The following is a 24,948-nucleotide window of genomic DNA, read 5'->3' as shown; positions in this document are numbered from 1 at the left end:
GTGTGCCAGGGGCTGTATAGGTGGCTGACTGGGTGTGTGAATGAGGAGAAGGACATGTGAGTGATTGTATGAGTTAGTGTGTGGATTTATGAGTTGTATATAGGTGAGAGCTTATATGAGTGGAAGTATGGCTGAATGAGTGAGGAGATGAATGGTTGTATTGGTGCGGTAGTTGGCTTATGAATACCTATATGGGTGAGTAAGTAGGTATGTGAATGGCTGTACAAGTGTATTAGTGGTTGTGTGATTGGCTGTATAGTGAGTGAGTGACTGTGTAAGTGGTTGTATGAGGAGTGAGTGACTGTATGAGTATCTGTATGAGTGAGTGAGAAGGAGCATGAGTACCTCTATAGGTGAGTGAGTAGGTGCATGAGTGAGTACATTGGTGCGTGAATGTGTAATGTACATAGCTGTATGGATGATTGAGTGGCTGTATAAGTATATTAGTGGGTGTGTGAGTGCCTGTATAGTGAGTGACTAACTATGTAGGTTCATGAAGATTAATCGATTCCTTTAATAACTATATATTAGCCAATTGCTTATAGATGAACACAAAAAAACAAAGATCATGGCGATTTGTTCGACTAAGTCAGATATGAGAGTTTGGAACATCAATGATTTAAAGATTCAAACTGTAAAATTTTACATATATTTAGGTATTACATTTGATGACACATTGTCTTTTAAACAGTATTTTCTTAATTTATTAGCGAAAGCTAAACGCTGTCTTTTTCTTTTAGAAAGCTGAGAGACACGTTGGAATGTCCGAACCATGAGCACTTACTTAAAGTAATGAAAGAAAAGTTGATTCCCTCTTGGGAATTTGGGTCAGTAATCGCTCAAGGGAAAGATAAAAAAAATCTTGATAATTTACAGATAAATGTTTTTAAATCAGTATTCAGAGTTCCAAAGAACATTGGGCATGCCAACGTTAGATTGGAATTTCGCTTAAAAATACAGTGTTCAATAAGACAATCTGCATTTTTTAAATCTTTATACTCCTTCTTTTGTTAAGACCAAGGTACACTGGCAAATTCTTGCTGGCAGGAAATAATGGGGTATTAGCATGCTGAGGGTAGGCGATCTTATCTAATGGTGTTGCAGGGATTCTGCTCGGACACAGAACTGTGCATAGAGACCTAGAACCTCAGTGAATTAGGGTGTGCCAAAAACTCACCTCAGTGCCTAGAATCCCCTACCTGACTAGCATCAATGTCTCATTAGATCTTCATCCTATAGCAAAGTAACCAATGATTAGACAACCCAGAACATGTGACTTTGGTTACCTCAGGTATAGTGGGAAACATAGACACTCTTTCGTTGTACTCTCATACCAGTCCAGAACAGGAAGTAAAGGGAGACACAAGAATGTTTGAAATGTTTATTTTTAACGCCGTGATCTCAAATGCAGCATCTTAGCTAATACAAGCAGACATATAGTAAGAAATAAGATTGTCAGCATAGTTATTACTCCGTAAAATACAAAGGGAGAGAGCATATTATAATGCTTAATGGAAAAAGGTTTAATATATACCTATATTTCACCCTCCCTTGCTAATAGGTTATTTATAACTAAAGAAGGTCTCTTTGGGATTACATAGGCAGGCATATACCTCTGGTATTTAGCAGAAGTGGATCACATCAAATTCTGCACGAGCTCTCAGCATACGAAAGTTCTCCAAGTGTGTTTTATCATGCTTACACAGTACATTATTAAAGGCGCCAGTATCTGAGACGGCCACAGCTGCATAGGTGTTATGTCTAGAAAGTGCGCTGATCAGTTCGAAAAAAAGCTCTCAGTGTTGAAATAACCTTGAAGGCCTCTGCACTCACTGTACAGACTAAGCTTACAAAACAAGTCTAGCAATATAGAAAAACAAGTTATTCTCATGTGAAGCAAAAACACACAGCCTAGTGTTGAGAAAATAATAAAGTGTGTGCCGTGTGCAAAAGGCAGCAGAAAGGTAAAATGGCGTTTAAACTTCTAATAAGCTCTTACTAACTTAACACTGTGTGCATGTAAGGATCATCCCCACTACACCCTCCCTTCGAACTGAGCACGGACACGTAATGAGGACAAATCAGGAACGCAGAGTTCAAATTCGAGAGATAGAATCAAGTTCAAATTTGCCATAATGGAAAAACGGGGACAAACTCCGAATCAGGAATAATTTCCAAGGCTGTTATTACTTGTGGGCAAAGGAAAGCCGAACGGCCGTGAACTGAAAAAGATAATAAAAAAATCAGATTCTCGATATCTGACAATATCAGTGAGAGAGAAAAAACAGAGAATGAAGCAAAAGTACCACACTCCAAACGTATATAAGCACAGTACGTAGCAACAACTTCCAGCAGGACGTAATTGTTCTCATCCGAAAACATTTCAGCCATCCAATTTAGTAACAGGAATGAACATACATGTTCTTCAATAACCGGAGCCTCTAGCACCATCAGAGGACAACTCGGGTTTTCTTCAATATAACTGCGTGCCAAGAATTCATGCGCCACTGCAAAAATATTCCAACGTCCCAGGACTCCATGTATTGCTGCAAAGACAATAATCCTGCCGCCAGAGCAAAGCAATTCATGAGCAACTAAGGGGCTCATCAGTTGATCGTAATCTGCGTTGGGAGACACCATACTGCGTAGACACAAATCCAGAGCCCATTCGAAATCGCAGCTCAGGCAATGAAAGACAGGCTGGATGCATGTGAAAAAGGAAAATCGAAACGAAAATCCATAAGCCGCACCCAAAGTAGACAGAGGCAGCGCTCCATAGTATTCAAGCATTCTAGTGTGGAGCAGCAACAACCGAGGCAGATAGACTTGCAACACAAGATGTGCATCCATTTTGAAATAGACAGAATAATAAAAGCACTACGGCAACCAGAGCGAACATCAAGGGAAATACACTGAACAGGCTGGACAAAATCAAATAAAAAAATGCCAGGAAGCCATCAAATATAGTTTGGAAGGAAGTTACAAGGCTGCTACTGACAACCTTAAAAAAGGGCACCAGCCCAGTAGTTGGGGAGGCATTAAAGATAGTATGAACTAACTCCCCAAAATGCAAGGGAAGGTCAGTATTTAATAAAGCATGCACTTCTGTGCGTGTGTTTGGCACGTGAAGGACGAATGTTTCACGGGCAGATGTAAGGGCGACTTCTTTCTGGGTCAAAAGAGCCCTTATTCGACTAATTTTGTTGAACTCTGCTTTCTAGGTCAGAATTGACAGCCAGATGGAAACATCCAGCTTCCCATGTGGAGAAGGAAACAGCACATTTTTACAACAAACCACACGTTGCGAGACTGTAAATACATTGGGAATTCCGGCTAACATCCCATAACACTCTTCATTGTTTAAAAGTAAATAACTACCGTTTGCTGACAATGTGAATGTGGGCTTAATAGCTGGTGTTGGTGTACCTTTCAAAACACACGCTAAATTCGGTGCGTTCTGGTTTTAGGAGCCATGCAATTGGATATTCCTACACACTAACGAGTGATCTGGTATGGTAGTGCAATCTTTACCATTTAAATAAACCTCTTTTCCCTCCCTCAGGCATCTATAAGTAAATGGCAGTGACCAAGCTTCATGGAGATAAGCAGAGCCGAGAGGTTCAAATCTGCCTTTTGCATAGTACTTCATGCAAGCTTCGAATTTGAATAAAGAGAACGGTAATGAGATTAACCCATGTATAAGCCACACAGCTAAATTCATTTCGGCCACTGAGAATGGCACAGGTTCTAACTTTTCAACATGTAACATAGAAAAAGTAGCATCTTTCATTGACATAAATTGCTGCTTGTCAGTCAAATTAAAAGGGGCAAATAAGGAGGAAGTGTTCATGTAGTCCCAAGGCACTCGACCTGCCTTCAACATTTGCAAAGTCCATGCAAATTGCATGATGGAACGCAATTGATTTTGCCCATGGTATAACATAGATACATCTTCTTGCACAATATCAACAACAGATGAAACAATTTATCTAATGTATAAATGCGGGAGGAAAGCGTGTTAATGTTACTGTCTACAACTGCAAGCACTTTTTCTAAATTAGCTTGATCTATAGCTCTTAAATGGAACGCAGCCTCAATCTGAGACAGCTTCCAAACTTCATTGTAAATAGCATATATCCATCTTTTGGATCTGTCAGAAGCAGGGCCCTTGACAAAATCATTCAGATCAACATCGTCAGTCAATTTAGACAGATTAAGCTTAACTGACGCTAAAGTGGAGTGTTTGAGCCAATTTTGACACATCTTGCCTACAGAATAGGAAGTCACAGAATGGTCACTCTCAAAACGGGGATCCACCCTAATCTCTGTGTAGCCGGGTGCTTAACCCAGAAAATGATGTTGGCAGGAATCTGCACTTTTGTGCCACAACAACCAACCCTTAGGATCCAAACTGCATATGTTAAAAGAAGAATTCAGCAACAGGGTCTGTAATTCTCGAATGGTTATACTGGTATTATTATCCCAACCGGGGTACTCTTCTAAGTCAGGAAAAGATGGGGCATTTAATTTTTTAGTAGTAGCCAATCCAAAGCAGGTGGTTTGTGAAATAGTCTAATTCAAAAACAACATATGGTTCGTGATGAGACATGCATGATGCAAAGCCTCAGTGCCATGCACTTGCCAACTTTTAGAACTCCAAACAGATTTAAGATCAATAGTATCTTTCCACAGTTCATAGCCCCCGATAGCCAATTGGTTAAGAAAGGACTTGGAATACAACAATTTAGTGTGGGTGAGTCTAACTTTGGAAAAGGACTTTTCTGTCATCTTAAAATAAAATGCATTAGGATTACACTGATTGAAATCAGAAAAATAGGTGAATCTCTTTAAAAGAGAACTGGAGCTGCCTTCCACAGGAGCAGGGCAATGTTCCCATTGTGTGTAATTAACTGTATTCCTCCTCGTGTTTGCCTTATGCAGGTAGTGATTGCCATAGTGTTGATAACAAAACAAATCGCCATAATTAGCAGAATCTAAATACAAATCCTCAGCATCAAAGGCAGCATAATACTTCAAATCTGAAAACAAAGCCTCTACGGCTTGAACATCCCAATCATCAGAGCGGATATTATGTTTAATTACATCCCCCATAGGAACTCTTAGGACATTCAGGACATTAATAACCTCTGTGGGACCATGGATCTGAAACTTAATAGCATCCCATACAATCCCATCTAAGACGGGCCAAGCTGTAATGTTTGCAAAAGTCAGGTCCCTCTTCAATCTGTGTGATGAGGAATAGGGTGCCAATGTTCCATTAATATGTTGAATAACAGTCCTCTCTTCCACATAGTGTCCATTGACAAGACGGAAAAAATACACTACAAATCCAATTGACATAAACAAAAAAACTGAAATCAGCACCAGCCAAATGTATTTTAAACCAAGTTGCAAAAATGGAAAGTTTTGATGGGGACTTGGAGTATGTCGAGTTAGTGTCAAATCAAAATCTGGACTCAGTGGCCAAACAAGTTTGTAAATCGGGCATCGACAAGTCTGTTGGGTAAGTATACTCGGTTTCATCTAGAGGAGCCACAGGTGGAGTAGCCAATAACGGACTTGAAATTGCAGGCATCACGATGGCAACATCAGGCCTGTTATTAGGAGCCGGAGCCAAAACAGAATGTCTCAGTATTGATGGGCAGGAGACCACTGGTGTCATACTAAGAAGTATTGGCCACTCTGTGTAATTTGACATTGTCAATAGAGATGTACCTTTTCGACCAGGAAGTGGTGGTAAAATGACTGTCCTTGAGCTCTGCACACCAAGCACAGGAACTGGAGCTCAATATGACGGACCAAATTCTTTCTTCTTTACGATCTTCTCTCGGACCAGATCACCAACTTGGGGTAGCAAGCCAACTACCAGAATCTGCAATGCAGCTTCAGATGTGGAGGGCTTGTGTTCCTTTGCAAGACTGTCTCCTGTCTCTTGTTGAGTCTGTAAAACGTTACAATGTTCATCTACGTCAAAGGGGGCAGCTGCCACCGTATCTAGACCTCCAAGGTCCAGGACAAACATTTTGATACCAAAGAGCATTTTGTATGGGGTCCGCCCACCTAGAGAGCTTCTAGGGAGATTATTAAGTGCATGTTGAACGCTATTGAGATGGGCTAGCCAGTTGCGACCTGTACCTATAACTCGGGCTGTCAAAGATTGCTTTAAGTCTCGGTTCATTCGTTCCACAACACTGTTGCCCTCAGGCCTGTATGGAGATGAAAATTCGACCTGGACCCCCAATGAACGCATGGCATCCTTGTACACCTTAGAGGCGAACGCTGGACCCTGATCCGAATGGAAGGTACCACACGCAAAAATTCCCACAAAGATACGCAAATCTCTGATGACAGTCCGTGAATCAGCACTGCGGTGTGGCCACAACCAAACAAAGCGGGTGCACGAGTCAACTGCAACTAAGATGTACTTATACGCAGTATCAGAGGAAAAAGGACCGCAGTGATCTAAATAAACACAACCAAGGGGTTTATTAGATTTGTACAACTGTGTCTGGGGTGGACACGTAGCAGTTGAGGGCTTGGTCTGCAGACAGATGTCACACTGAAGTACATAATCACGCGTCTGTTTATACAGTCCCCGCCACCAGAAACGTTGTTGTAACTGAGATACAGTAGCCGAGACGCCTGCATGCGCGGATGCCACACCCTCATCGGCAGCTGTAATCAGTGTGGACCTGCGGTCCGCGTTGGGAACCAGTCTGTCACCAACGTCCGGTATTTTCAGATAAAGAACTTTTTCAGGACCTAAATGATAAGAATACTTCGAAGAAAATCCCGCAGGATATTTACTTTCCTTCTCAGAAGTGGCAATTGCTGCCAAGATGTCATCATCAATCTTACTTTTGGAGCGTGTAACTGCTGCTACCAAATATGTTAAAACTGCTATCTTTGCGGCCTCATCGGCCAAACTATTGCCTACAGCGTGAACTCCCACACGTTGATGACCTAGTGTGTGAATTACATACACAAGTGGCAGCTGTTCTTCAAGTTCAGCCACTCAGACCCAGATCATTTTATGTTTTATTGTGCTACCTTTGGAATCACAATAGTCGTTTTGAGTCCAAAAGAACAGATTTTCATTGTAAGACTGGACACAGTAGTAAGAATCACTCACAATGAGAGTAGTGACACCAGGATCGACATACTCCAATGCAAGCACGAGAGCATGGAGCTCTGCCAATCGGACTTGAATTCACCATTCACCATGGTACCAACCACAATTGCACAAGCTGAAACGTACACGTGCTTAGACCCATGCACAACTGGCACTGAACCATCAGTGTAAATGATACAGTGGAAATCCTCCAAAGGGTGCATGGTCAACGGGGCAGGATGAACAAATTCATACTGCAAAAACTCCTGCGACTGTCAAAAATGAACATGATATCCGGAGACGTCAATGATGATGCCCACTGTATCCACCGAGGGTGCAAAGCTTTAGAATTAGATACACTGGCTTTCGTCACTGCCTCCAAGGCAGGATAAGGTGTAAGGACCAGTATGCGTCTTCCCTGTGACAGTGCGCATTCCTTCAGAATCGCCATTTGCACTGCTGTCAAAACTTTTTCCATAGTGGAAAACCGCAATTCAGCCGAAGTGTACAAGTATGACTTGTAAGCAATAGGTACTGTGTCACCTTCGTTAAAAGTAAGGTAGGTGAAACCCACCACCCCAGGGATGATTCTTATCACCAGGTTGGTGTGGTTATCACAAGTCAGTAAGAATTTAGATTCTAGAAGATCAGCATGCAAAGAATGCAAAATGGCTGAATTTTCAGGCAGCCAGCATGATTTGGTAAATGTAGGTTGTATCAAAGCATACAAAGGTTTGATACACTGGGCATATTCGGAAATGTAAGTACGCCCAAAATTCAAAAATCCCAGCAAAGATTTCAATTTCTTCAGTGTCGTTGGAATGCGCAATTGTGCGCATTTCTCCAAGAAGTGAGGAGCCAATCCTCGACGTTCATTATTGAGCCAAGAACAACACTGTGAGATTTCACAAAATTAAATTTGTAACCGAAGTCTGCAAAATCACAAATTATGTGGTCAACGCGGCACATATGTGCCCATATTTCATCATCTGTGGGATAAATGTCATCTACATATGAACACGCATCTGGGTCGATTCTCTCTGAAAGAGAGACTATACGGGCAGCAAACACACCGAGACTATTCTTATACCCCATTGCCAATCTTTTAAATTTTCGCTGTGTGCCGCCACTGGTAAAAGCGGTCCATTGACTACTTAATTCTGAAAGGTTGTGGGAAAAAAAAACATTGAATATGTCAAGCGTGGTTTTAAACCTTTTACGCACCAGACCATCCACTAAGCAGAGCCATGGATATTCTGTACTGCACAGGTACGGCAATGTGAGTTTAAATGCCGGTAATGAAATACCAAACGATATGAACAGTCAAGCGAGTTATTCATCGGAGACACACAAGTTTCATTTACTCCTTGATATTCCAAATGTTCAAGGATTTCTGCCACGGCTACGCTTCACGCTGCAAGGGATATTGAGGTTGAGGCTGTGGCATAGACCGTAAGGGAGTCTCATGTCGGGGGGAGAATTTATCCCAACCAGTGAGTACAGTACAAAGCCGGCGCAAGAGTCTTAGCCCATTCTTATGCAAAATTCAGCATATGCTCTTTCGACACCGTGTGCGCGAAACTAGGGAGGATTACATTCTCCCCTCTCGGAGCTGCGAGAACAAAAGGTGGGGCCTAGTCAGCCTCCGTTAACAAAATATCATATGTAGTCGTATTATTTTCCCAAAATACCCCTTTTATAGTACGTTGTATGTCACCTTCAATTAAAAGGACAATTTCAAAAAGCCTATCAGGGGGAGCTACTCTAGTATCAGCTGTCTCAACGACAACGAATTGGTCAGTCGCTGTCAACTTCAGTAGTGGACGCAGGGTCTATCGCACAATGGTAATCTCCGCCGCGCTGTCCAACAGGGTCCGCACCCATGTCTGATTCCGAAGCTGCGTTCTCACTATCTGTGGCATATCTCACTGTTAAAGCTGCAACTTTCTTTTTCTGAAAAAGGGTCGTTTTGGTGTAGAATCGTCCTGCTTGCCTTTTCCGTCTTTCCGGTGGGGCTGGTCGCGACTCTGCTGACCACCTCGACCTCTGCTGCCGCCTCCACCACCGGATGATGAGGCCGATGTGTCCTGTAAAGAACGAGGAGAACGCTGATCAGGAACCTAAAAACGATCAGGTGACCTAATCGTAGAGCGGTCGCATAAATCATAAGTGCGCTCAGTAGACCCAAGCACAGGTGACGTGGGACGCGACTCCTGTTTCTGTTGTTGTTGTTTTCCCTTTTTCTTATTTCTGCTCCAAGTTTGCTTAGGAGCTTTGGGTTGAACATCTTTCTCAGACTTCGACCCCTTAGTTTGTTTCTTCTCTTTTGTAGAAAAGGGCTTGACACCTAAACTATTACGGACAATGGTTTTATAAGTCACTATAATAATTCTCGGCAACTGACTGGGTTTATCGCATCGGGGACATCGCACAAGGCATTAGCCACTTGGAAGTTCACTGCATCTCCTTTTATATTAGAAAGGACAAGATCGGAAACTACGTCAAATGTGCCAACGAGTCTCATTCCCAATTCAACCGCAGCCTCAGGTCCGTGTTCATCCTGAATGCATTTAATGACCGAGGGAAGGACAGCCATTGACGGAGTGCCGAAGCACCTCATGTACCCAGCCGCAAAGATCCTACCCCATGACTCGCAGTCACCGGCTTCAGGTACCAAGTCCTTTGGGAAACTAATTGTAAGGATCTTGTGTTTTTCTACAGGACTCTAATTAGGAAACACTGCTTCCAGCTGGTCAAATTTCACGGCAAGCCAAAAAGGCATATCATCCTTATCTTGGGGACGCTTGCCCATAACCGCATTAACCATCACAAGACTAAGCTTCATCCCGCTCTGTCCAGCTGGAAGTGCCGCAACACCAGGGACCTGCCCTGAAAATTGCGGGTTATGTATTGAACTAGGGCCCTGATAACACTAATAGCAGAGTTATACAGAGGCCGTAATTCAGCAACGGGGACTGCCCCCACACGAGGATGCGGGGAAAATCCAGCCAACACAGGCGAAGAAGCGCCTGGAATGGATAAAGGACCTAATCTAATCGCCGTTAAACTGTGGGGAAGGATGCCATCAAACCAAATATGGTGCTGCCAAGCAGAAATCCGAACCTCCTGTGTTCTATATGGAACATATTCCAAGGGCACGGCTGTGTGAGTATATGTGTGGAACAGATTAGTACCTGCATCTACCACAGGAAAAGTTACCCATGAGTAGAAAATCTCAAACGGGTAAGCCACCTCAGCAATCACCACCAAAATGACTGCCATGCCCACCAAGGCGACATTATAAGCCTACAAATGATTGCGGACCGCAATGCGACTATGCTGCGGTATATCAATGTCACCCATAACGACACAGAAAAGCAAAGGAACAATGTAAAACTATGTAGCACAACTGGGTAGTAATACAAAAGAAAACCGTTTGAAAGATTCAAGCTTGAAAAGACCTATGTAACTATAGGTAGGTTTATCCGTCACCACTGTTAACCGGAAACAATAGCGAGGGGGTTAAGGACTGATATAAGTACTACTCAAGCGTCATGTAATAAGACCACCAACGTTGGGCGCCACGTTGCAGGGATTCTGCTCGGACACAGAACTGTGCATAGAGACCTAGAACCTAAGTGAATTAGGGTGTGCCAAAAACTAACCTCAGTGCCTAGAATCCCCTACCTGACTAGCATCAGTGTCTCATTAGATCTTCATCCTAAAGCAAAGTAACCAATGATTAGACAACCCAGAGCATGCGACTTTGGTTACTTCAGGTAAAGTGGGAAACATATAAACTCTTTCGTTGTACTCTCATACCAGTCCAGAACTGGGAGTAAAGGGAGACACGAGCATGTTTAAAATATTTATTTTTAATGCCGTGATCTCAAATGCAGCATCTTACCTAATACAAGCAGACATATAATAAGAAATAAGATTATCAGCATAGTTACTACTCCATAATATACAAAGGGAGAAAGCATATTATAATGATAAATCGAAAAAGGTTAAATATATACCTATATTTCACCCTCCTTGCTAAAAGGTTATTTATAACTAAAGAAGGTCTCTTTGGGATTATATAGGCGGCCCCATACATTTGGCATTTAGCAGAAGTGGATCACATCAAATTCTGCACGAGCTCTCAGCATACAAAAGTTCTCCAAGTGTGCTTTATCATGCTTACACAGTGCATTATTAAAAGGCGCCAGTATCTGAGGCGGCCACAGCTGCATATGTAATATGTCTAGAACGTGCGCTGATCAGTTCGAAAAACAGCTCTCAGTGTTGAAATATCCTTGAAGGCCTCTGCACTCACTGTACAGATTAAGCTTACAAAACAAGTCTAGCAATATAGAAAAACAAGTTATTCTCATGTGAAGCAAAAACACACAGCCTAGCGTCGAGAAAATAATAAAGTGTGTGCCGTGTGCAAAAGGTAACAGGAAGGTAAAATGGCGTTTAAACTTCTAATAAGCTCTTGCTAACTTAACACTGTGTGCATGTAAGGATCATCCCCACTACAATGGAGGGCCTAAACAATTTGAAGTCTCTGCCCTTCCAAGATGTAGCTAGAAATAAAGCTGTGTTCAGACAGACACTAAACCAATGGGCGAATTTCCTAATGATTTGATTGGATAATGGCGAGTTTGCCCAAAAAAAGTCATGCACGGTCGGTCATCAATTCATTTACTAAATTGTAGCCACAATCTTATCTTATTTTCCACTTAAAACCATGAATAAGAGACACATTTTTGCTGTTATGACTTGGGAGATACCCCACAAAGCAAGAAACCCCCCATGGTTACAGAAAAGTCCCTCAAACAGCTGTAGAATATGCAGTTTTCATAATGAATTACTATTACATATTTTATCTATTTATCCTCAACTGTTAGAAGAGAGGAAAGCCCTATTAAAATCCATCTTTAAAGAAAATGGGTTGAGGACATGTTGCCAAGCAATTATAAATTGCTTCGCTATCCCTGAACAAAGAAAAACGCCAACGGCTAAATGACTTGCAAAATCGATTGGTTGTCACAGAAGAAGACTTGATCACAGTTCTCCGGGATGGGGGTGATCCTGCAGACGCACTTGCAAAAATAATCGTAGCTAAGTCGTCCTTTATGGGGATAATAGCCAAAAGGCCTGCAGATAGATTAGCTGTATGGAGGGAGGAAGCATACAAATGTAGTGAGCAGGTCGGACACCACCTATCGATTATGGCAAGACAAAAAGCTACACGGAAAATAATCGTAGCAGTTAATGATTGCACGCGAGGCCACATTTCAGATGTAGAGGGAATTCGGAAGGTGTTCTATGTATTATATCATGAGACCACTTCTGTTCACTTAAAAGACATTACGATATATCTCAATCAAATTCCAGTGGTGCAATTATCTCAAAAAGATCAGTTATAACTTGGGGAGCCCCCCCAGTGGGTCGATACTTTATTATGCATTAATAGTCTCCCTAGTGGTAAAGCTACTGGCTTACATAGCTTCCCATTAGAATGTTATAAGAAATTTTCGACCAAGCTGAGAGGGTATGCCTCAGCTATTTGCATATGTACTTAAGGGGGGGAGACCACCCGAATCGTGGTCTCAAGCAAAAATAATAGTTTTCCTGAAAAAGCACAAAACAGCGTAAGAACCAGTCTCCTATTGTCCAAAACTTTGATAAACGCTGAGTGCAAGATTTATTCTAAAATTTTAGATGTTCGTTTAGCTGGGGTAATCCATAAAGTAGTATCACCAAGACAAAATGGATTTATCCCAGGACGCAGCACCACAGTTCACATTAGAAGAACTATATCACTCTTTGATGACTCCAATATTTCTAGGGATCCAACAGCACTTATTGATGCCGAAAATGCCTTTGAAAGCGTTTCCTGGCCTTTCTTATGGGAGACCCTGTTAAGGGTCGGAATAGGCCAAGGATTTATACGGGCATTCAAGATGCTCCATTTTTAGCCTACTGCAAGATTATTTTTAAATAGAGCCCTTACTGATTCATGTAAAATAACTAGAGGTACCCGACAGGGATGCCCAAGCTTGCCTCTCCTGTTTGCACTATATATAGATCTCTTTCTACAACAGCTGGAGGCTAACCAAAATTATAGCCCCATCATTTCCCATGGATGGGAAACTAAAGTGTTGGCTTATGCCGACTATATTGCTTTGGTAACTCCTAATCCTGGAACATCTATGGTTGAGGTTGAAGCAGAGGTGGCAAGATTCGGACTATTATCAGGATATTACCTTAAAAGAACTAAAACTCAAATCAACTGTAAGAATGTTAGTATGGGCAATGATACTAGACAGGTTGAAAAGGCTATGTATCTTGGAGTAGATATTATGGCCAGTGTAGAAAATATCGTGGATGGTAATATTGATCCCTTGATAGCCAAAACCAAAACATAGTTAGTAAGATTACATACTTTACGTGCATCAATAATAGGCAGATGTAATATAATTACAAATTTTTGTATTTTCTAAGGGCAATCCCGCTAGAATTTAGTACCATCTTTCTGAAAAAAGTGAAGATTTGTTTTCTCGCTTTATCTGGGCATATAAAAAGCCTAGAAGAGCATATAAATATCTTTCTCTGCCAAAAAAGGGGTGGCCTGGCTCTACCAAATAAAAGATTTTATTATTGGACAACTACTCTTTTGTACAACTTTACTCATATTACTGATAAGCCAATAGATAACCCTCCACAGGACATACCTACACCTATCGAACTTGTAATGATCCCCATTATAAGAAGGTACGTTCCAAGACGCTGGTCGGGGTTATAGAATTATGAAATTGGTTAGTAAAATGTTAGGATTGGGTTGTCTGAATTATTACACACCGATTTATAATAATCCTAACCTGCTAGGAATCTTTAAAGATCCAATAATCAAAAAGTGTCAAGACAAAGGTCTATCCAAGCTCGGCAATTTTTATTCTTAAACTGATATATTAACCAGATTAACATCATCCTGGATGACTCCCAGAATGGGTTCCGGGCAGGCCACAGTACCGAAACCGCCCTCCTTGCCATGACAGAGCATCTGCGATCCGTGCTTGACTCCGGTCAAAGAGCGGCACTGATTCTTTTAGATCTCAGTGCCGCCTTTGACACGGTTTCGCACGCGGTCTTGCTCCATCGCCTGGAGGGGGCGGGGATCTCTGGCCTGGCCCTTGAATGGTTTAGATCGTTCCTGTCAGGAAGATCGTTTCGGGTGGCTACTCCATCCTTTCAGTCTCAGGATTATCCTATTGAGCAGGGAGTGCCTCAGGGGTCGGCGCTGAGCCCTACTTTATTTAATCTTTACGTGCAGCCGTTGGCTGCTGTTGCTAAGCAGGGGGGCCTGAGTATAGTCTCATATGCTGATGACACGCAGCTGGCGGTTGCACTCTCCGGGGACTCTGTCCATAAGGCCTCAAGGTTCAAGGATGGTTTGACGGCGGTAGCTGGCTGGATGTCAGCTAACTATCTCCAGCTGAATGCCAACAAAACGGAGGTTATGATTGTTGGCAAAAACAGTCAACTGTGGGGAGAATAGTGGTAGCCTACGGTGCTGGGTAAGACACTTATCCCGATGCTGGAGGTGAAAAATCTGGGAGTCTGGTTTGACCCCTCCCTTAGCTTCTCTGCCCACACAAAAAAAAAGTGGCAGCCACATGCTTTGGCATTCTGCGGTGTCTCCGACCAATTTTGAAATTCTTCGACGCTCCCACAAGAGAGCTTATAATTCAGGCCACCATACTGTCTCGGCTGGATTATGCTAGCTCTCTTCTGCTGGGGGCAAACCTGGCGGAAGTCACTCAGTTGCAGCGTATTCAAAATGCTGCGGCCAGGGCTCTGGTTGGTCTACCTAGGTTCTGCTCTGCGAGGGAGACCATTCGGAAGCTTCATTGGCTCCCAATGGCCCAAAGGATTCAATTCAAGTCGTTATGTCTGTCCTTTAAAATTCTCAAACAGAATACTCCCAAAATCCTTGAGAACCTTTTAACCCCCTATGTCCCTTCACGGTCCTTGAGATCTAAAGGACAAGGCCTGGCCACGGTACTGCGTTTTCAACGCTGTAGAGTAGGAGGGCGTTCTTTCCGCTATTTAGCGCCAAAACTTTGGAACTCACTACCGGTCCATATTAGTGCCCTCAATGACCTTCTTTCCTTTAGGAGGGCGATTAAGACGTACCTTTTTCCATCTAGGACTTAGGTTCTGGTACTGCTCAGCAACTATTACGGGATTCCCTTGGGCAGCTGGTTTCTCTGTTGGTCTAAGTGCCGGGACGCCCCTTCGCTGGGGCAGCTGTGCGCTATAGAAATCCAATAAAAATAACATAACATAACATTTTGAAAATCTCAAGGAGCGGTATAAATTCGATGGAGGGACTTCTATCAGTACCTCCAAATACGTGATTTTCTAAGTAAAAAATGTGGTGGCCCATCAGGATTTATTAATAACCTTATCATAGACAACCTGAGAAAGAGTGGACCACTATATATTGGTGCTGTGTATAATTCTTTCAATTCATTATTGCCAGATGATTTGAATGCACGAGCCATAAAATGGAAAGGGGAGATAGGAATTTCTGAAGTCCTATTTTTCTATTCAACTGAGTTAGCACCTAGACTGTTAATTCCGGTGCGGCTCCAAGCTCAGTAATATATTCCTGCTTCTCACGTTATTATACTCTGAAAAAGATTGCTAAATGGGGGACAGGGAGAGGGACTCTATGCCCTAGGTGCTCACTCTATCAGGCATATCTAAACCACATATTTGCCTCCTGCGATGCTCTAAGCAATCTAAAACAAGAGATTCCAAACTTTTTTAAGGAGGTGCTCGGGAGTGATGTTTCTCTTTCTCCATCCCTGGTTGGACTTGCTGTGGACCAGGAATTGCAAGGGTAGCCTGGAGAAGTTTTTTTTTTTATAGGTATGGCGGTACTTCGACTTTATCAGGCTTCAGCCTGGCTAGATCCATCCCCCCAGACTTTCACCAATGGTTATCTGATTTATTAGCTAACTCTAACTTTGAAAAAGCTATTTATAAAAAAAGAGGGTTACGGTCCCAGTCGAAAGGCCTTAAAATTTGGGAACCACTGACTAGATTACTCGAGAGGTAAAGGAAGCCCCAAATCCCTCTCTGATTTTTCGTTTTTCATATAATTTATTTATTTATTTGTCTCCTGGTTTTTTCGATACACCAAAGATAAGTGTGCGTGCCTAACTCCTGCTGGGTGGGATGGGTGGGGGTGGGTGGAGAAGGTAATAAACTAATAAAATTGTGAAAAGAAGATATATAACTTGCCTCTCTGGGAAATCGGTTCATCTGACCACACAGTTTGTAAAGTTTATTCTCATTTCAGAAAAAAGTTAACTGTTGAGTGTGCCACCAAAGGTTAGGGGCTTGTGACCAATAATTGGCTCGTTCAGCGATGCTGCCCCAAAGATGCTGTTGTCAATTATACCTTAATCTGACAACTGTTTAGATTGTTACTGATGTGAGACGTGAGAAAGGATTCTTTGAAAGGATTTGTACAGTGGCACTTTAACTGTGGTATTTATTTATGGCATTTTATTTTCTGATATTAAAAAGGGGCCTATTTCTGCAATTTTTAGAAGTCTTTGTGGAAGGCTCCTTTGAAAAAGGAATTATACAATGACTCTTTTTAGAGATTTCAATTATTAGTTTTATATATAATGCAGCATAGTTATTTGTGATGCATGTGAAACATCTGATTTCTAATATTAGAAATAGAACGTCAACCCGAGAAGGTTGATACTTTTGTAATGTTTACATACATGAGCACTTTAGTAATGGCACTTTAAATTAGGAACTGGAAGAAAAATAGTCACAATGCTGTTAAAATATGATGCGATCACTGTACTGAAATGTGGTGTATCTTCGATAATATTTTTCAAGTTACAATGTTTTGTTATGTGCATGCACGATCTAAAGTATTTTAATATACCTCCTGTAATAATTTTTTATTATTTAGCAATAAGGCTATCTATCTAGTGAGTGACTAACTGTGTAAGGGAGTTTATAAGTGAGTGACTGTGTGAGTGTCTGTATGGGTGAGTATCAGGGTACATGAGTGGCTCTATGGGTGAGTGAGTGGCTGCATGAGTGGGTGTATGGATAAGTGAATATATGTGTTTAGCTGTATGGGTCAAACAGTTTGTGTGTGTGGTTGTATGAGTTAGTAAGTGAGTGTGAGTACTCGTATGAATTAGAGACAGGGTGTGTGAGTAGCTGTGTGAGTGATTGAGTGTCTCAGTTGTTGTATCACTGTGTAAGTATCTGTATGGGTTAGAGAAAGGATGTGTGATTAGGTGTATGAATAAGTGAGTGAGTGCATTAGTGGTATCTGGGCATGTGAGTGTGTGTAAGTGGTTGTGTGGGTGTGCGAGCAGATATGTTTATACCTGTATGGGTGAGTAATTGGGTGTGGCACTACTTACATGGAAGCTTGACTGGGTATGTTAGTGAATATATGGTGACTGAGTAGATGAATGCCTGAGTGTTTGGGTGAGTGAGTAGGTGTTTGAGTCTACGAATAAGTGAATGAGTATATCACTGACTGTATGGCTGAGTAAGTGTATGTGTTAATACCTGTATACTTCGGTATAAGGGTGAACTTGCTAAATACAAATCAATGATTGCGCAAGAAAAAAGCAACTACTATATAGCCCAGATTGAATCGGCTAAGAACTCAAATAAACAACTTTACCAAGTAGTCGCTAAGCTATCATGTCGAGCCTCAGTGGCAGTCCCTGTGCCCTCACAATCGCTGTGCAATTCCTTAGCGGACTATTTTTATGATAAAGCAAATAATATTTACTCTGAATTCTCAGCCCAAATAAATCTAACTAATCAGCCTATATCCATTCAGTTCATCTCCTAGCGCAGTTCGAAAAAGGTACTGTGGACCAAATCACTAACATAATGACTACTATCAAATCTGGTTCAACTAATGATCCTTGCCCACCAGCTGTTCCTGCACCTGTCACTGAACTGATAGCCCCTGTATTAGCAGAGATCTGCAATGCAATGTTCTCCTCAAGGATATATCCTACCGCATGGAAGAAAACTATACTGAAACCACTATTAAAAAATCTCACTTGGATCCGGATGACACCAAAAATTATAGGCCTATAGTTAGACTGCCTTTCCCGGCCAAAGTGGTTGAAAAAGCGATGATGAACCATCAACTTTCTAAATATATAGAAGACCATCGTCTGCTAGATGACACCCAATTTGGTTTTCGTAAGGGTCATGGCACAGAGACTGTACTAATCAAGGCCTCAGAAGAAATAAGATTCATTCTGGACCAGGGAGGCACGGCAGTACTTATATTGCTGGACCTCTCCGCTGCATTTGACATGGTCGATCACACCACTCTGATCGACTGTGTCACTACAATGGGCATTCGGGACAAAGCAAAAGACCTGCTACTATCCTTTCTCACAAACCGGACCCAGGCAGTAACTCTGGGCTCCTTCCACTCTGCCAAACTGACCTTACCGTGCGGTGTTCCGCAGGGCTCATCCCTAAGTCCGACACTTTTTAACATCTATGTGTCGGACTTAGCCAGAGTCGTCAAGGCACATGGGATGGGCCTTGCATCATACGCCGACGACACCCACTGGTGCTCGCAATAAATAACAATGGAGAAAGGGTAGCCGCCAGCTTCCAAAAGGGCATGTTGGCTATCAGTAGCTGGATAGCCAGCAATTGTCTTAAATTGAACTCCGACAAAACTGAGGTCATGATCTTTGGTAAGATATGCCCCATCTGGTCCAGCTCCTGGTGGCCATCGGTTCTAGGCTCCCCACTGAACCCAGTCACCAAAGTCAGGAATCTTGGCGTCATATTCGACGACAGACTGACTTTTGCACCTCATGCTAATTCGGTGATTTCTGCCTCGTTCTATAAACTCCAAATGATTAACAAGATTTTACCATTTCTCCCTTTGAATGCGGGAAAAACCTTGGTCAGTGCACTGGTTAAGTCATCTTTAGACTACTGCAATGGGCTGTTTGCTAATGCACAGAGCAGGGTCATTCAGAAATTGCAATCCATTCAGAATGCGGCAACCAGAATGTTGTCTGGAACCCCTAAGTTCAAACCCATCTCACATGTCATCAAGAGGTACCATTGGCTGTGAGTAGGAAACAGAATGAAATTCAAAGCATTATGCATTGCCTTTAAAGCTTCCCGCAAGGTAGATCCCCAGTTTTTAATAAATGGCCTAGCCACCTACATCCCCAACAGGACACTATGATCTTCCAATGCATTTCATCTTACAGTACCTCGTACCAAAACTGTCTCTTGGGGCGATAGGAGCTTTGTTGTCACGGTGGCAAAACCCTGGAACTCCCTCCCGCTGTAGATTAGATCCTGTCAATCTCTGTTAGTTTTCAGAAGGATGATAAAGACCTGGTTGTTCAATCAATAATTTGCTCATCACTTCTGCCATTGTCTGCAGCGCCGAGAGGCCCTTGGGCATTTGTGCACTCTACAAATTTAAAAAATAAATAAATATGAGGGAGTGAGTGGGTGTGAGACTATCTGTATGGGAAAGAGAGCATATATAGTTGCAGATGTATACGTAAGTGTCTTGGACTGTTGTTGACTATACTGGTGAGTAAGTGTATGTATGAGTGGCTGAGTGGGTGACTGCCTGGGCATATGACTGGGTTTATCAGTGTGTCTGTGTCTGTATCAATATATTGCAATGAAAACAGTAGACATTTCCTATGCTATAATCGTATTTAATGTTTCCCTTTTTGCTGTTTTCAAGTTTTATTCTTGTATACCATAGTCAATGTATTGTATAAATATTATTTTTTTTAACAGGTGGAAAAAAAAACAATCACAAACATTGTTTAAGAAAATGCCCTGTTCACAATTTAACACAAGTTCTTTTCATTTTCTAAATTACATTTAGAGGCTTTCTTTATCATTTGGAAAGAAAATGGCATCTGATAGCAGTGAGTGACAATCAGTTGCATGGGAGTTTTTCACCATTCACTCCTGGCAAAAGGAACGGGTGGCAAAGGGAAGGCCCTTTCAACCAGTGTGTGAAAGAAGTATTTTTGTGGCACTACAAGTATATTTACACATCTAAAGGCATAGCACTGTAAAAACTGTTTTAAAAGAACAAATATTTAAATATAAGTGAGTGGTAAGAATTAATTTATGTGCATATTCCACATGCCATTTTCCTTACTTTTTATGCATAATATATTTACATGTATTTGATAGATTCTACAGTATTTTGTATATTTGATTTACTTGACCTGTGCTTTCATGGATACAATTTATGAATCTGAATAAAGATCTACTGAATTGAAATTTTAGTCAGTGTTTGATTTGCAAAATACAGAAACACAATATTGCTTATGTTGTAACAATATATCACAATATAGTAAAGCATTTCATTTTCCCTTTTTTTCCCCCTTTTTCAGCTTTCATACTTGTTCACCGTAAACAATGAAGTGTATGAAGCTTCATCTTGAAGCAGTTGGGAAAGAAACAATTGTATAGGCAGTAGAAAAAAAATTGGACTGTATATCATTATAATAAGTGACACCATGCATTGCACTCATTACAATTTGTTAATCAGTTACTAATGTAAGCAAACCTATCTTAAAATGTTTTGCTTTATCATTATCCCTGGTATAATACTACTAATAAATATATACCACACTTGCATTTTGGCGAACCTTTTGAAAACATCACCCCTGGTGAGCCAAATGATGTCTAAAATGCTGATGAGCCATGTTGACATAATTACATGCATTACTTTTTTCCACAAATAGTACGAAGAAGTTTGGTTGAAGAATCAAAAGGTAACAATTTTGTAGTTTGAAAGGCAGTTTTGGTTTCAATTTAAGGTTTCTGTGATTGCATTGTGTCCATCCAGTTGCACACTTTCATTAGAGTGCAGTACTTAGATGTTATATTAACTCCTTTGTGGAAGATAAAAGGACTCTTGAATTTTTGAAAACTTTTTAAAGACATGACCCCTGATAGGCCATATGATGTTTAAAACACTGATAATCCACTTAGAAGAAACTCCGAACATTACATTTTTTCCAGAAATACTCCTTAGAACTTTGGCTGAAGAAGCAAAAGGTAAGAATTTTGTGTTTTGGAAGGCAGTTTTTGTTGAATATAAGGTTGCTGTCATTGCATTCCGTTCATAAAGTTTGACACTTTAAATAGACAGCATAGTGTCCAGATGTTGCATTAAACACTTCATGAAAGATGATAGCCATAGTTTTTCCAGAATCTGATATTTGACCTGCTTTGAAGTTTCCAGTTATAGTTTCCAATTTAGATCCATCTGCTCTGTATTCTTGCAGCATTAATAAATGGTATGTTCCACTTCTTCGTATATGCAATATGAGCACTTCATATTTTGGTCAGCAATTTTAATCAATCTGTCAAAAGGCACACTTTTTGAAATCCGGTAATGTTAACTACAGAAATCTCTCAGAATGTATTTGAGTGGTAGACATAAAAGAACAATTTTCACAATCATGGTTCCATTTGTAACTCAGTCCAAATAAGACATCAACATTTATTTATTTTTCTTCTAAAACTCCAAGGAGGACCATTATAACGTCCTGTGTGTCTTGTTGAGTGTTTGGAGTAAACAGGTACTAATCAATTGCATATATTTCCTAGATCTCAAATGCCTGAAGCACAATGTATTATAGTCCAATTACTCAGTAAATGTTGTTGCAAAGCACAGCGTGCTTAACATATTCTCTTCTGTGGTTTCTGTTCAATTACTTTAATAAGCTGTGGTAAATAAAACAGTACATTTAGAACAATATGTGCATAGCAGTTGACACCAGAAGTGTTTGACGACTGGTAATTACAATCTCTTCCTCATTCTCAAGTTTTCTCTTCTTAACACCTTCCTTGTTGTCCCTCTTTTCCTTCTTTTCAGCAACATCTGTGGATTTCAGTGTGAGCTTTCAATTTGGACAGAATATCCTTTTTTAATAAATGAAATACTGTCCTAAATGAGGAGTGTATAGATTTCTGAATCAATTGTACTCTCTGACACAACTTGCATCAGCAATAACTTTCTTGTCATCAAATTCAACCAAAAACAAACTGGACAACGTTCTTACTTGAGACTATGCATCATCTGACATACCTCCCTTAAATACAGTACCACCAATTTTCATAAAATCTCTGCTGCACTTGAAATGTAAAAGGCACACAGATGATGGATGGAATGCAGACCGAACCAAACATTCACCTCAGTCAGTGGATCTGGGTTAAATCCATCGTTCTTTTGCTCACCATGCTACCCCAGTTTAGACCCAGCCATATGCAAATCAGTCTTGACCCTGTGCCTCATTGGTACAGTCCAGACCGAACTGCTAAGCCAGGTCCTCACTGAACCAGAAACAAGCATCCTACATCCAGTTTCGATGAATCAGCCCTCATCAGCCAGGCTAGCTTAAATCCAGTGACACAGTGAGCTCAGAACGCACATCTGGGCATACCCGGCGCACTTAGTGTGAGAAAGCAAAAGACCCCCAGATGATGGACGGAATGCAGAGCAAATCAAACATTCACCCCCAGTCAATAGAGCTGGGTTAAATCCATCATTATTTTGCTCACCATGCCACCCCAGTTTAGACCTAGCCATATGCAAATCAGTCTTGACCCTGTGCCTCATGGGTACAGTCCAGCCTGAACTGCCAAACCAGGTCCTCACTGGACCGGAAACAAGAATCCTGGGATCGGTTTTAGAGTATCACCCCTCATCAGCCAGGCTAGCTTGAATCCAGTGACACAGTGAGCCCAGGACCCACCACTGGGCATCCCTGGTGCACTTAGGGTGAGAAAGCAAAAGACACACAAATGATGGATGGAATACAGAGCAAATCAAACATTCACCCCCAGGCAACAGATCTGGGTTAAATCCATTGTTCTTTCATTTATCATGCCACCTCAGTTTAGACCCAGTCATATGCAAATCAGTCTTGACCATGTGCCTCATGGGTTCAGTCCAGCCCGAACAGCCAAACCAGGTCCTTCCTGGACAGGAAACAAGCATCCTGGGACCAGTTTCGGGGCATCATCCCATATCAGCCAGGCTACCTTTAATCCAGTGACACAGTGAGCCCAGGACCCACGTTTGGGCATACCTGGTGCACTTAGGGCTAGAAAGCAAAAGATACACAGATGATGGACGGAATGCAGAGAAAATCAAACATTCACCCCCAGTCAATAGATCCGGGTTAAATCCATTATTCTTTTGCTCCCCTGCCACCCCAGTTTAGACCCACCCATATAACAATCAGACTTGACTCTGTGCCTCATGGGTACAGTCCGGCCCCAACTGCCAAGCCAGGTTCTCCCTGGACCGGAAACAAGCATCCTTAAAATGTGCCATTGATGAATAGTTACAGCACTCTCTGACCTACCTGTGTGCCGTGAGGGGAATGGCCGACGCCCAGGTCAATCCAGCCGTGAGGGGAACGGCCAACACCAGTTTCCTACTGCCGTGAGGGGAACGGCCAGCACTACAATCCCCAGCAGCCCCGGCACCTCGGCGCTCCAGTGACGCTGACGCAGCTCCCGCCAGCGCTTATCTGCGCGGTGCACCGAGCGGGGAGCGGGGGACACTCTCTGACCTACCTGTGTGCCGTGAGGGGAACGGCCGACGCCCAGGTCAATCCAGCCGTGAGGGGAACGGCCAACACCAGTTTCCTACTGCCGTGAGGGGAACGGCCAGCACTACAATCCCCAGCAGCCCCGGCACCTCGGCGCTCCAGTGACGCTGACGCAGCGCCCGCCAGCGCTTATCTGCGCGGTACACCTCCCGCGTCGCGGGACGCGCGCGGGTGTCGCCGGGCGGAGCCCGGGCAGAGGGCGGGCCGTCTAAGGCCGTCCAAGGACGACCAGGGACGGGACGGGCCACGTCCGTAACATCATTAACCATGGGTAAGCGTAAAATGCTAACATCAGCGGCAGATGAAGCAAAAGCGAAGGTGCCTAAGTATACTACCAGCATACTGACATACTTAACATCAAAGGTGGGGGAATTATCATCGCAGATCGCTGAATCCGAACGTGAACTAGGCCTTGCCCCTAGCCCTGGGAGTGCTGATACATCCAATTTCTCTGCTATAAACTGTATTCCGCTGGAGCCTCGGGTTATCATTGAGGCTTGTAGACCTACTTTATCACAACTCGCCACAGTTCTTCCATGTCCGGCTGTAACTGAAACTGTGATACCTAACTTTCCTATGAACCCCGGGGAGGTTGGAAGGTCTGTTTTAACTATGGCTGCCTCTACCCAGCAAACCTTTGTAACGGAGGAGGGCATTATGGCCTTATTGGATAAACTGTTCACAGAAAGACTTGAGACTGCTCTAATTCAGATTGCCTCGGACATTAATGAAACTCTGAAGGACTGTGTTAAGAACCTTATGGCAAAATGTGATCGCATCAATGATGCTCTTTGCACTCGGGCCCCTTCTTCTTTTATGCCTTTGGCTCCATGTTCTTCAGTTGTGCAGGTGTCTGCCCCTAAAGTTGGTGACCCAACCACAATCAGGCCAGTTGCTATCCCTCCTTTGCCTAGTGCTAACCCTGTGCCACAAAAAGGGAAAGTAAATAATGGGATATATACTCCCATTATAGAGGCTGGCAACAGTGCAAGTTCCTCCACAAGGCCTAGAGGCCAGTGGGGGGCAGCGGAAAAAAGGGTTCCCCCAATAAATTTACCTCCAGACGCAACTCCCTTTGTTGCAATTTTGGTTAACGTGCCTAAACTT

The sequence above is a fragment of the Lissotriton helveticus genome, chromosome 8, assembly GCF_964261635.1.
Source record: "Lissotriton helveticus chromosome 8, aLisHel1.1, whole genome shotgun sequence".
In the NCBI taxonomy this organism is placed as follows: Eukaryota; Metazoa; Chordata; class Amphibia; order Caudata; family Salamandridae; genus Lissotriton; species Lissotriton helveticus.
This window is presented reverse-complemented; position numbering follows the sequence as displayed.